Source organism: Nannospalax galili, unplaced genomic scaffold (genome assembly GCF_000622305.1).
Source record: "Nannospalax galili isolate Female #2095 unplaced genomic scaffold, S.galili_v1.0 scaffold120, whole genome shotgun sequence".
NCBI classification, from domain to species: domain Eukaryota; kingdom Metazoa; phylum Chordata; class Mammalia; order Rodentia; family Spalacidae; genus Nannospalax; species Nannospalax galili.
This window is the reverse complement of record NW_008350324.1, coordinates 4980651-4988836: the sequence shown is the minus strand read 5'-3', so window position 1 is coordinate 4988836 and position 8186 is coordinate 4980651. Positions and strand designations below refer to the sequence as shown.

The following is an 8186-nucleotide window of genomic DNA, read 5'->3' as shown; positions in this document are numbered from 1 at the left end:
CTGGAGTAAAAACTACCCCCAGGTTTTTTCTATATGATAATCAGGCATTGCCTGATAGTCTGGAAGATAGGAGCCCACTGCCACATGTAAATAAAGCACACTATGAGCACCTATCAACTAAGGCTTTTGCTACTGCCTCCACACTATAAATTCTCTAGTTCTCCCACTGAGTAAACGGAGCTGTTTCACTGTGTCTGGGGCTGTAGCACTGCTGTTTCACTGCGCCTGGGACCAGCTTCCCCGGAAGGGCTGTCTTCCGTCAGTGCTCACTGGCCGTCCTGACCCCGCTGGCCGCTTCTGCTCTCCCTGCCCTCGTGGGCCGGTGGCCAACGACCCGCGAAGAGAGGGAGAGACCCCCCCCGCAGGCTTGATTATCTATTCTACTATATATACATATATATGTATATACGTGTGCCTATGTATTTCAAAGTTATATTCCATGAATATGTATATTTTATTAATTACAAAATAAATTAAAAATTAAAGCTGCTGTGAACATTCATAACCAAGTTTTGTGGGGAAGTACTTGCTTTTCAGGTAGGTTCGTGCACAAACTTTTTGAGCTTTAGGGAACCTGAGATATTTGGCATGAGTCTAGTAAATATTTTCTGAATTGATGGATAAATAATGAATGTGTAACTACCCACCTGAGAGATGAGAGTACCTCTCCGGTCAGTTTCATGGTTTATTTGTGATTCCCTGTCTTCCTTAGAGAATGATGACAAGGGACAAAAACCCTGGGCCCAAGACTTTGGAAGTTTGGTGTTGGAGAATATCTTATTGCTGGGGCTTGAGACAGACAGAAAGGGTGGAGAGAAGAAATGACAAGCAGTCACAGCTGGTACAGACAAGATGGAAGGTCCAGATAGACCTGGTGTACAGGGAGGGATGCTGACCACAGACTCTTCAGCTATGAACTGCCTAATTCTGGTAGTGGCATACACATCATTGTGACCTTGATAACGAAGGCGTGTTCCTCGAACCACCAGCATTAGAATCACCTGGGAATCTTTCTAGAACTTCCTGACAGCTGACACCACCCCAGACTGGGTCACAATGAACCTTTAACAAGATTTCCAGATGATTTGTGTGTATGTTGGCCATTAAGAAGCCTGCACTGTGACAGATATGAGCTTCCTGGGGTGGGGTTAGGGTCTTGATGTGTAGATCATGCTGGCCTCAACTCCTAGTCTTATTGCCTCAGCCCCCAGTTCGCAGGCATTACAGATTGGTGTCACCATGTGCTGCTCTAACGTTTCTGATAAATGGACTCATAGAGTGTATACTCTTGTCAAGGTTTGCCACTTTGAGTACGCATGGATTTTGAATTCCATCCAAATTCTAGCACCAATCATTAGATCATTTTCATCACTACTGAATTCATACTTTTAAGGGGAGAGAAGAAAGCAATCGAACAATTACCTGTTTAAGTACATTAAATCAACCTAAAGATACAAGGGAAAATACATTATGTATGTGGTTTATTGACGACGCGATACCATACTTCAGTATATCTTCGTGAGTCACATAAGGTCATGATGGAGTTTGTGGAAAATGAGTGTCAACACAGCGCATATCAAAAGCACCCATTCTTCACATTTCTAATTTAGTTTTAATCAATCCAGTTGGTGATGGGAGGTGCTATTTCTTTTCGCCTACTCCTTTTACACTTAGTGCAGGAAAGGCGCATGCTCCTCTCTGGCCAACCACGAATCATCTGCGACAACCTCCGTGGGCGCTGACACCTCCTTCCTGCCAGATGGACGAGACTGCCGGACTTGACACCTGCTTTCTCCCGCCCAGTCCTCTATGACAAAGAGACCAAATGCGCAACTGCCCCGCAGACCGGGTTTCCGCGGGCTTTGCCCCGCCCACCGTCCAAGAAGATGACCGTGAACCCCACCCCCGCTTGCCCCACGGAGCGACCTGGCCTCGCCCTCCGCCTCTCCTTGGGGCTGGGGAGCCCCCTGCGGCCCGCTGCGCCTGCGCAGGGCAACCTGTGGGCGTGGCGCGAGGGGGCGGAGCCCGCGGGCTCGGAACCAGAGCTGCGAGGTCCGGGTGCGGGCTGCCTGGTCGGTCTGAGCCGAGGCGGAGGGAATTACCCCTTCCTCAGCCGCCGGAAGTAACCGAAAGTAAACTTTGCCGTTCGGTCCGCGGCGCCTCAGCCTGATGCGCGCGGGTGGCAGCGCTTGTCCCCGTCCCTCGGCGCCATGGACGCGACGGCGTTGGAGCGGGACGCGGTGCTGTTCGCGCTGTTGCTGTGCAGCGGGATCACGAAGGCTGCTACTCCGAGGTGATGTTTTACTACAAGGTGAGGCGGGACTGGAGCGTGTCACCCGGGCGCGCGCGGGCGGAGGGGAGGGTATGGACGCGGCCGGGCCGGGTAGGGTGGGTCCCGGAGCGCGAGGCTTGGGCTGTCCCGGGCCTCAGTGGCTGAGTAGGAGCCGGCAGGTGCCCGGTTGCTCGGTGGCGGCAGGAGCTGGGCCGGGCGGGAAGTGGTCTGCGATGATATGATATGCCCAAGAATGCGTGTGGATGTAGAAAAGAAGGTAGACTGGGAAAGAATACATCCATCTCCTACTCTATCAGGTGATGATTGCCTTCGTGATTCTTTTTTTCTGCCTATGTGTGTATACGGTTCCTTCACCCACAAACTCAAATCATAACCTTTATACTATTTTTTTATTTCATTTGTTACTTTTATATGTATGAGTGTATTTCCCCGCATGTGTGTAAGTACACCTGTATCGCGCAATGCCCGCAGAGGTCATAAGAGGGCGTCAGATCCCCCTAGAAGTGGAGTTACGAATGGCTGTTAGCCACCATGTGGGTGCTGGGAATTGAACCCGAGTCCTCTGCAAGAGCAGCTAGTGCTCTTAACCGCTGAACCATCTCTCCAGTCCCTTACTATTTTCTTAAAGCCTCTTTCCTGCATTATACCTGGATCGCATTTCGTTGCGTGCATGTGCGGTATTTGCTGCCTTTTAGGTTAGTTTCCTTGTGGGTTTGCAGCATTCTAATGGTGTAGTTAATATCTTTGTTGGCATTTCTTTGAGATAGATTAACTGGAAGCACAACTGCTAAATCGAAGGGGATGGGCTTTCACAGTTCTCCAATCCTTGGGGATTGGCAAACACACCCCAAACATTCCCGCTGTTGAATGAGAAGGTACCTGCATGTTCATGAGGTCGGTATATCTTGGTGATATAGAAACTCATTTTTTCTCAAGCTTGTGTTCTATCAGTAAGGTCTGGTTTGCTTTCAACTAATATTTTATTGCTTTTATCTTAAAATCTACCTTACATTTAGCGGCTTTTGGTGTGTTTTAGGATCATTCATTTTGAACTTTTTGTTTTTACACTCTTTCAAGGAGAATCTTTATTTTTATTTCTTTTTGTTCTTTTTGTTTGGGACAGGAGCTTGCTATGCAGCCAAGGCTGGCTTCAATCTTGTCATCCTCCTGCCTCAGACTCCCTAGTATTGAGATTATTGGCATGTGATACCATGCCTGGCTACCACGAGATAGTTCTTTTTAAAAAAATTTTTTTTGATTTATTTTTTATTTCATGAGTGCGTTGCCTGCATGTAAGTAAGTTCACCTGTGTGTACAGTGCCTGCAGAGGCCAGAAGAGGGTGTCAGGTCCCATGGAACTGGAGTTAGGAATGGTTGTTAGCTGCTATGAGGGTGCTGAGAACTGAATTGGGGTTCTCTGCAAGAGCATCCACTGCTCTTAACCTCTGAGCATCTCCCCAGCACCCCCAGGTGATAGTTCTTTAAAAGAAAATTCCATTTTAGTTTTGTGTGAAATAACTTTGGCAAATATTAATCCCCTAAAACACTGCCATATAGCCTAGCATGGTGGCACCTGCCTAATCATGTAATCCCGGCACTAAGTGTGCTGAGGTAAGAGGATCACTGAGTTCAGGCCAGCTTGGGTTTCATGGCAAGACTTTGTAACAAAAAACAAAACCAAAAAGTCCCTATAAAAGTAATGTTTTCCAAAGCAGAAGAAATCCAGCAGTGCCTTTTGTTTTCTTTTAGAAGTTGTCAGGAAGAATATTTAAAAAACTAAAGAAAAAAAAAGGGTGGGATGGTATTGACCGTCATCATTGAATAAAAACAAGGACAATGCAGGAGAAGCCAGCCTCAGTCCAACCTCAGTCCAGCCTCAGCCACATGGAACACTATTTCAAAAAAATAAAACAAAACAAAAGGAGTAAAATAAAATTGATGCAGTTTTAAATTTTGCCCTTTTTTTTTTTTTTTTAGTCTTTTTGAGACAAGGTCTCCCTGCAGCCCCAGCTGGCCTGGAACTCACTATGTAGACCAGGCTGACCTCAATCTGACAGAGATCCTCCTAGAATTAAAGGCATGCGCCACCACACCCAGCTTTAAAAATTGACTTTGAAAGAGAGGAGATAATTATTTGAAAATCAATATTTACATGCAAGGGTTAACATTTATATTTAGTATAGAATATATGTGTAAGAGGTTCAATTTATGAAGTTAAGTGTAACTATAATGTATTTTGATAATGATGGTACATATGCTACAATATTTAATGCTCACATGTAAAATTACATTTTTCTCCCTTGAAATGTCTCCCTTATGGACTCTGAAGAAGTCATCTTTTCTACTCCACCTGGCCTTTAGGTTGAATGTCCAGTAGGATCCATACTGTACTTCCTGATTTTGTTGGGTTCCCTTAAACGACTCCTGTTCAAAAACTGGCTTGCAAAATTGATGCTCTGTGGTGGCAACTTAGGAAACAGCATGAGGCCTTATGCGTGCAGTATGTGCTGGCCCACTGCAGAAAGGGGCTGTTTCTTGGAGGACTGTCTGCTCTCTCTAGGTGGTAGCATTGGTAACCTACCTGTAGTATTGATGGGGAAAATGGAAGCTCTTCCTCACTAGCCATAGCACAACTGGCTGTAGAAGTTACAGAAAAGCTGCAGGACAAATCCAGGTTTTCTTACAAAGTTTGTTTTATAAAATTGAAACGTACTTAAAGTGTTCTACCTTGATGTTTTCATTCTTCTGTGAGATATTTAACCTTTATAATCTCTTGAAAATCTTTTTCTTAATACAACTTTTATTTTGGTGATTATTTGTTTTAATGATTTTGTTTTGGTTTTGGTCCTGGATATTGAGTCCAGGGCCTTGCAAATGTTAGGCATGTGCTGTACCAGAGTTATATCCCCAGCCCCATTTTAATGTTCTTGAGACGCAGTGTGCTTTTCAAGGTATAAATTTACAATCTGATCTACACACAAGTAAGCAGAGAATGGGAAGTCACAGCTTTTCTGAAGTGTTTGTAATGAATCTGTCATTGATTTATTGTATTAGAGGATTTTATAGTTTATTTGCTTTATGAAAAAAATCTTAATGCTTTGTTCTGTCATTCATGAAGAAAATAGTAAATTAGAAGTAGTAATGGAAATTCTAATAGCAATATGTCCTTTGAATTCCTTTGAATTTTTTGTTTTTAAGGAAGCTGCACAAGCCTTAATTTATGCTGAGATGGCAGGATCAAGTCTAGAACATATCCAAGAAAAAAAATCAATGAGTATCTGGAGAGAGTTCAAGCTCTGCGTTCGGCAGGTTAGTAAGAGACTTTGTTCTTCTCTTGCAGCATGTCTTTACACCTGTGTTTCTCTTTCCTGTTCATCTGTGGATTCTGATCTTCTACTCTTTCTGCTCATCCGTCTTCAAAAATCATGATATGAAAATAAATAATAGCTCTATAAGAAAAAATTAGGGGGTTGGAGAGATGAGTCAGCGGTTAAGAGCACTGACTGCTCTTGCAGAGGACCCGGATTGGATTCACAGCACCCACATGGTTACGAACCGTCCTTAACTCCAGTTCCGGGCAATCCGAAGCCCTCTTCTGACCTCCGCAGCATTGCACGACACGGGTGTACTCACACATGTGCAGGCAATACACTCATACACATAAAATGAAAATAATAAAAAAATTAAAGAAAAAAAGAAAAACATTAGCAATGGTAAGGTACAGTTGCCTAGTTTTCTGTAGGTGTAGAGATAAGTGAAATATCTTTATTAAGTTTATCCCTGGCAAAGTTGAGAATTTTGTCAGCCTGCTTTTTTTAAAAAAAATTATTTTTTATGTTTATGAGTGTCCTGCCTGCATGTATGTAAGGGCAACCATATTGTGCAGTGCCCTTGCAGGTCAGAAGAGAGTGTTGGATCCCCTGGAACTGGAGTTACGGACAGTTGTCAACCGCCATATGGGTGCTGGGAATCGAACCTGGATCCTCTGCAGGAGCAGCCAGTGCTATTACCTACTAAGCCATCTCTCCAGCCCCACGCCCTGCTTTTCAAAGATGAGATACATGCCCTCTTCTGATATTAAAATTGACTAATTGTCTTGAGTGTTTAAACACTTTGGCAGTACATTCATAGTCTCTCTCCTGTATTTTCTACTTCCAGACCTTTGCTGAAGGTTTTTTTTTTTTTTTTTTTCTTTAAGCTATACCTTGGGACAACATATAAGCAGAGTCCTGAACAGCTTGTATTTATTGTTGTAAACATCTGACAAGTGCCATGAGAGAAGTGTATGTAGACTTAGTGATCACAGTTCAGTTAGAGGAAAGGGCTTTGTGTCCAAATCTGCTGTTCATGTGTATGGAAAAGAAAAACACTGCTGACGTTTTGTTTCAGGAGTATATCATCTCTCTAGGGTGGGTTCTTAAACCTAATTTTTCTTTTTCTGTTGCTGGATAATTCACAGAGGAATGTTCAGAGGAATCTTTACCGTGAATGGACTCTGTTCCTTTTACCACTTTCTGAGTAGAATGCGCAGTTACAAGCATTTAGGATAATGTCTATTCCACCTACTTTAATTCTTTTGACAGTTTCTTAAAAATAGGTTACTTTGAGACATTGTCCAGAAATTGCATGTACTGTAGGAATCTTTTATCAGAGTTCAGTTGATAGGAAGTTTGTACTGATTGATGAGTTCAGAATATCTTGTTGGGAGTTATGGCGTAGCTCAGTGGTGGCGCACTTCATTCAGTAGGGCTCTGAGTCCCATTCCTAACACTGGTGTGTCGGGGCTGAACGACACAAATGCCTGATTCAAATGAAATTCATTTTCCCAGCCAAGTAAATGAAGGTGTTAAATTTGTATTATAAATAATGCACCTTATTTCATGTACTGTATTTTGGTTTTTTGTTTTTTGTTTTTTGGGGTTTTTTTTGGTGTTTTTGAGACAGGGTCTCCCTGTAGCCCCAGCTGTCCTAGATTCACTGTGGAGACCAGGCTGGCCTCAAACTCAGAGATCCGCCTGCCTCTGCCTCCCGAGTGCTGGGATTAAAGGCGTGTGCCACCACGCCTGGCCCATGTACTGTTTTTAGATAAAATCTTTTTGAAGTTTAGAAAGTAACGCTTTATGTCTATTTCCATGATTTCCCTGTCCCTCCCATAGATACTTCCCTTTATTTCAACAGGTGTTTACTGAGTGCGTTTTTCGGCTGTGTGGTAAGTTCAGGTGGTAGAGGAGCCCCCTGGAAGCCCACATCAGATGTGGGAACATAAAAGTATAAACATAGCATTACTGTAGCAACCCCAGTACAGACTTCTGTAAAAGGAAAAGATTGTATGCTGATACTACCTTAAGAGTAGGAACTGGTAACCAAAGACAAACTTCCCTCTTTCCCTACTGTTAGTGTACATACTCACACTTATGTCATGAGCTGCTATATTAATTCCAATCAGTGTTCTCTGAATCCTTCAAGTTCTTCCAACAACTGTGGAAAAGTTACTGTGAAGTTATTTTTCTTAGAGAGCTAAGAAATATCTTCCCTCTTTGTATTAAATACAGCAGAACTTTAAAAATTACCTTTGAGGGACTGGAGAGATGGCTCAGCAGTTCAGAGCACTGGCTGCTCTTGCAGAGGACCCAGGCTCGTTCCCAGCAGCCACATGGTAGCTAACAACCATCCTTACTCCAGTTGCAGGAGATCCAGCACCCTCTTCTGACCTCTGCGGGCATTGCATGACATGGATGCACCTACCTGCATGCAGACAATACACTCATAGACATAAAATTAAAATAATAAATGAAATATTTATAAAATAAAAATTACAGGCCGGGCGTGGTGGCGCACGCCTTTAATCCCAGCACTCGGGAGGCAGAGGCAGGCGGATCTCTGTGAGTTCAAG

At 43.6% G+C, this 8186-nt stretch overlaps 1 long non-coding RNA gene across 3 annotated transcripts in view; it reads left to right on the top strand.

Moving 5' to 3' along the window:
• Positions 1-1770: 1770 nt before the first annotated feature.
• Positions 1771-8186, top strand: part of LOC103745562 — a 21286-nt gene continuing 14870 nt past the window's right edge. For all 3 annotated transcript variants that reach the window (XR_003851803.1, XR_607763.2, XR_607762.2), the window contains exons 1-2: positions 1771-2311; positions 5492-5602. This is a non-coding gene — a long non-coding RNA (uncharacterized LOC103745562). The remainder of the gene's footprint in view (positions 2312-5491; positions 5603-8186) is intronic.